Source organism: Culex pipiens, chromosome 2, assembly GCF_016801865.2.
Source record: "Culex pipiens pallens isolate TS chromosome 2, TS_CPP_V2, whole genome shotgun sequence".
Classification (NCBI taxonomy): domain Eukaryota; kingdom Metazoa; phylum Arthropoda; class Insecta; order Diptera; family Culicidae; genus Culex; species Culex pipiens.
Window position 1 is genome coordinate 137,356,708 of NC_068938.1, and position 6,000 is coordinate 137,362,707.

Genomic DNA, 6,000 nt, shown 5'->3' on the forward strand with positions numbered 1-6,000 from the left:
CGACCCTTAGTTGCTGAGATATTCCCATGCAAAGATTTAAAAACAGGAAAATGAGATTTTCTCAGGGTTGCCCAATAAGCCCTCATTTTTTGATCACCAATATCTCGGAAACTGTTGATCCGATTTTCAACTCTAAAAACATAAAACATTCGTGAAATTTTCTGATCTTTTCGAAAAAAAATCCCGAATTCAACCCTATCGTGAAAAAGGATAAAATAAAAAAAATGACAGCCTACAATGAGTAACACCCCACAATTTTAGGAAATTTAGAGTTTCATTGATTTCTACAACACATGGCCTAGGTAGTGTCAATAATAACCCAGATTTTATTTTTTTTAAACCATATCTCAGAATTCTGTTAATGAACCTCGCCCAGTTTTTTGATATGTTAAGTAAAATTTTCTGAGAAATCCGTTATAAATATAGTCAGATATAGGCTCTTTGGATCAGACACCGTCAAAACGGCATTTGAAATTTTCATAAACTTTTTCAAATGTAAGATAGCTAAAATCGGTTAAATGGAGCGAAGTTATGATTTTTTGAAAAAGTGGTTTTTGTGAAAATCGACGAAAATGGCAATTTTTCGGACCACCCTAACACGGCGTAGGTCACCCTAATGACCGAACAATAAAATGAACTAGTCCAATTTTGAGCCAAATCGAAGCACTTTTTCTTTAACTTTCATGGAACTGCTGAGACATAAACTCATATTTTTATGCAATAAATTAAATGTTTATAATCGTAGTTGAACAAACATTTAATTGTGATTTATAAAAATTTAACATAAAAACGTTACTTCTTAATCCACCCTTAGGTGGTTGGTGCCTTCCTCACATTTAGAGGGTAATACTATCCAAAATAGATACAAAAGGGCGGACCTTTCAGTGTTCGATCAACTTGATTCATCATTCATACCATCAGATTGGGTATCTTCATAATTCAAGGCACTTATGTGCTTATAACTTTTGAAAGGGTTGTCAGATCTTCAATCTTTTGAACTCGTTGGAAAGGTCTTTTAAATACCTATCCAACGACAGGTCGTATGATAGATCCAGACAACGTTTTGTAAAAATATCTGAGATCCGGCCTCTAAAGAGTTCATAAATAACACTTAAGTGCTTATAACTTTTGATAGGGTCGTCAGATCTTCAATCTTTTGAACTCGTTGGAAAAGTTTTTTTGAACACCTTTCTAAAAATGTATAACATGACGGGGTTTCTTACAAAACCACCCTTTTTACAATCTTCCGGACTTTTGCTAAAATCGTTTTTTTAGCATAACTTTTGAAGTACTTCACTAAACTTTATAATTTTCAATAGCGACTTATGGGACCGCAAGACGGATCGAATGAGACTAAAACGGTTCAAATCGGTTGAGCTAGTGCCGAGATAATCCAGTGCAAATTTTTTTGATCAATATCCCATTACACACACTAACATTTGCTCAGAATTTCATTCTGAGTCGATATGTATAAATGGAGTGGGTCTAGGAGGTCAAATTAAGAATTTCGTTTTTCGAGTGATTTTATAGCCTTTCCTCAGTAAGGTGAGGAGGGCAAAAGTATTGGCATTGACATTGTCAATTCAATTTGCAATCTCTTAAGCTGAAATTTGTAAGGAACACAGCAACTATCGAAGTCACACTAGACAATTATTTTTGATAAAACTATTTGTTAAAAAAAATGAAATGATTTCGAAAACCTCTGGAAAACTTACACAATCCAAAAACCGGGCACAAATATTAGGAGAGGGAATTTAAAAATTTCCCTTTTTTCGAAGATTTTCAGTTTTTGTCCTTCGATATCAGAAAACTTGTTTTCGTTTGATTTGGTTTGAAATACTCCAATAATTTTCAATAATTTTCAAGAGTCTTTTCTTCATACAAACGTTCCCATTCCTTTCTACATAGAAGCAAAAATCCCACATTTCCGTGCCAATAGTCCTGCAATCACAGACGAAAAAATACCCCTCTAAATTATGCAAAAACCTCTGACCATAAGGGAGCCCGCCCAGCTCCAGCAGTGGTGCTTCTGACCAGCAATCGACCGGGTCTCAGCTGTTGAATCGGAAATGCCACCACCACCAGCACTCTCTCTCTCTCTCCCTGGAGGGAAACACCAGAAATACGTGCAGATTGGATTTGAACCCATGTTTGACATTGAACTGGGGGGAAAAAGAAGCTTGCTGGGCTAGCTCTGTGTAGAACGAAATGAAAATTTCATTTCCATTTTCCGTTTTGCTACACTCTAAGCCAGGGTACACTCTGTGGGTTATGTTCCGGAACCGGTTTGCCGGTTGAACTTGAACAGGGAGGAGAGCAAAAACATGGGAAAAGAAGACAAATCTTGCGGTTTTACAAGTTGCACAGTGCAGAAGGGTCAGCTGGGAAAATGAGAAGGAAAAAGATTGCTAGCTTAATTCCTACGAGTTTTAACTGTATTTGTGGTGGGTGGAAGATTGCTACAAATACAGACGAAAAGATAAAAAAAAAAGTTAAATTTAAAAAGATTTTTTTTCAAATATTTAAGTAATTAAATCAAATTTTCCTTAATTCAGAATAAACGTGTACTGTTGACAGCTAAACAGTAAACAATAACACACTCAAATAAGAAAAAACCGAAATAACTTAAATCCGTCTCAATTTGTCTGTGAACTTGTTGAATTCAGAGGAAAGGAAACCTCGTGTTCTTTGCACATACACACTTACAAACGCGCAAGAAGATACACACGCAAACCGGTTTCTCAAATTGCCGGCAGGTGTTTTGCGCTGGATTCAATTTTTAAGGCTCGCTGCGGGCACCAGGAGGTCGTAGTTAACAGCTGAGTGAGAGAATATCTTTTGGACGCATTTTGATGACTCGTTATAATTTTGATAAAAAAATATTGTTTGGCTAAATTTAAACAGTGTTAGCGAAATAAGTAAATTTATAGCAAAAAAATATAAGGATTAACAAAATCCAAAATTCTGTTAGGTGAATTCCCTTTACACTGCACTCATTTAACCCTTCTTTCTGATGGGAGCTTTCGATTACGGTTGTTGTGGTTCTGTGCGTTTTGCCTTTTATTTTTCGTCGACACGCAGAAAAGACCCAAGGATTATTCCGTCCAATTGTTGGTGAAAAGGGTTCTTCTGGTGGAAATCGTGACCACGGACACGACATCGTGCGGCAATTGGATCAACACTTGGTGCGCAATTTTCGATGGAAAAGTACCAGGGTTATACAAGGGAAAATTGCAAAAATAAGACAAATTTGTTCAAGTTATGAAGAGAGTTCAGTTTTATAAAATGAAACTTTATGAAAATTTAAAACTTATAAATTTTGAACAAAAAAAATACTAAAAAATTAATTGGTTTTTAAAATTATCAATGATTTCTCTTTAAATACAAAAAATCGTTCTTCAAAAAAAGCATTTAAATAAAAAAAGTGACCAGAAATTATTCTTCATAACTTGCCTGTTATCTTCACCAAAAAGTGCCAACTAGTAAGCCTAAAACATTCAAATTAACTTGTCAGCGTTCTAAATTGTTTGAAAAATTATGAACATCTAAAATATTGAAAATTAAGTCTTGAAAAAATCTGAACATGAAACCAAAAAAGAAAAGCATTGCAGCTATGGTAAGAACTGAATTTATCCTCAAAAAGTAAAATGGTTGAGCTTGAACAGCTCTGAAAATACCAAAGAGTAGAAAAAGCATTACAAAAGTTTTAAAAATATTTGTTGATTGTGTAAATCAATCTTGCTTTTTTTCAATGATGCAAAATGTGAAAAATGGCTTGTAGTTTTATTAAAATTTGTTGTTTTTTTGCTTTGTTTGATGACACTCCCTTTTTTCAACTGATATTTTCATTGCGCAAACACAAATTTTATTTCATGTTCTGGTTTTGTTTTTCAGGCTTATTTTTAATTTTTATGAAAAGAAAAGTTTGCATTTAACACTCTTCTCAATGCTCAACATTTGAAATTCATGAATGATTTTTCGCCTTTGTTTAACGTAGACCATTGATATTGACATTTTATTTTTATTCTGGTTTAAACATCGAACGTGGCGATTTGTTTTAATAGAAAATGTTTTTGTTGATGATGATTCAATTTTTTCCCTTTTTTGAGAAAAAAAAACTAAAGGTTGGAAATTTAGAATAGTCAATTCCTGCATTTTTTTGTTCTTCAAGTGATTTAAAAAATATATGTATAATTTAGTTCGGAGCTCAGCGTTTTTCAAAAGTTGCATTGTATGAAAATCAAAATATGCATCAAAAATTAAAATAAAATCATTTCATTCTGAGAAAATCTATTTCTTTGCTTTAATTTTTTTCATTTAGAAAAACGCAATTTAATCAAAAGTTGCATAGAAGAACAGCTTGTATTTTCATCGGGCACCTAATATTGACTTATCAGCCTATTGACCATTAGTTGTAGCTACTGGAAAACGTTTTCAACTAAAATCAAGTACAGTCTAGACTCGATTATCTGAAATCCGCTCAAAAAAATCAAACTCCGGATAGTCAAATTACAACATTGAGCTCAATATGACCTCAGAAATGATAAAAATTAATCATGGAATATAATCCAAGAAAGTCATTTTGACGCATCTCAATAAAATTAAAACTTGACTGAAATTTGAACAAATGAAAATGAAAACATTCAAAACAGTTTGACAAAATCAATTATTAAAAAACTTTCTAAAATACCATTCTAAACGTTAATCACAAATTCACTTCAAAAACTCCTCGAATCCCATTGTCTCCTTTCACTTCTTTGATTTTGAAGTCTTTTCTGCCATCGTAGCTTCCACTTCCAGATAGGTACTTACCAAATTACTCAACAACCACTACAAAAACCCACACAGAAAAACGCCACGCCGTTGATCATGTTTTGCGCCGGTTTTTCGCGCTTTGTTTTGCTTTCCAACGTTTTTTTTTTCGCTCAACGAAAGTCACTGTCATCGTGGTATGATTCGCGAACGGCGCAAATTTCCGAAACAATGAAGTTTGGAGCTCACGAAAAAGTTTGAAGAAAAGTAAGAAAAAAAAGAAGGGGGGACTCTGTTCGCGGAAGCATGCCGTAACATGCCGTCTAGGGCTCACCCATACAAACCCACGGTGGTGTGGTTAATTCAAAAGAGCCGGTTAACGACCTTGGCCAAATCCACCTGACGCACCCCGGATCGCCGCCCCGGCTTCGGACGCGACTTTACTCATACAAACTTACATTCAGAAGAGTGTAGTGATAAACAGACTTGACTTGACCAACAAAAACGAGTTGGTGGGGATCGGCGTGTGGAGACCGGTAGAACTTGCTCAGCGTGATCCGGTACGGTTTGGGGGGAGTTGTTTGGAACCGGATCATGTCTGAAAGGTTGAAGCCGAATGTCATTTGAATTGGTGCAGTTTTTTGGAAATCGAATTCCATGGAAGTTAAGCCGGATCATGTTGTTTTTATATCGATGGGGCTGTCATTAAAAATTAACAAATCATGTGTGCTTTTTTGAACATTCTTGACAGGAGTATCATAGCTCAAACAACTAACTTGTCGCACGTGCATTTTGGACCAAATTGAGTTAAAAACGCTAATTTGTGCAGCTCACAATGCCTCACCTTTTGACCTTCACAGATCCCTAAAATTCGATCCTGAGATATTCAATAAAAACCGAAAAAACTCCGTGCATTGTTGTCGCTCTTCATATTTCAATCTTATCGTGCTATCTTGACACACCCAAAAAATTGCTGTAAGTGCGTTAACTGGCCAAAGGCATTTCAGGTCAGAACGCGTTTGACACGCGTACATACCCGACTACCGTATACATTTGTAATTATAACTCGAGACTTCGGCAACCCAAATCAACCAGACTTCGAGACAGTGCACAGAAAGGTCAACAAAAAAAGTGTTTGTTATTGTTTACATAGCATGCTCCATTTTTTGTTTATTCAAGGTCAAACATTAAAACGCGTTTTTCTCGAAACGTCAAAAAGCGACGTACCTTTTTATACATACCATACCA

At 35.2% G+C, this 6,000-nt stretch overlaps 1 protein-coding gene across 3 annotated transcripts in view; it reads right to left on the bottom strand.

Annotated features, from left to right (window-relative positions):
* LOC120425575 (protein yippee-like) overlaps nt 1-6,000 on the bottom strand; it is a 176,922-nt gene that overhangs the window by 59,161 nt on the left and 111,761 nt on the right. The window lies entirely within an intron of this gene.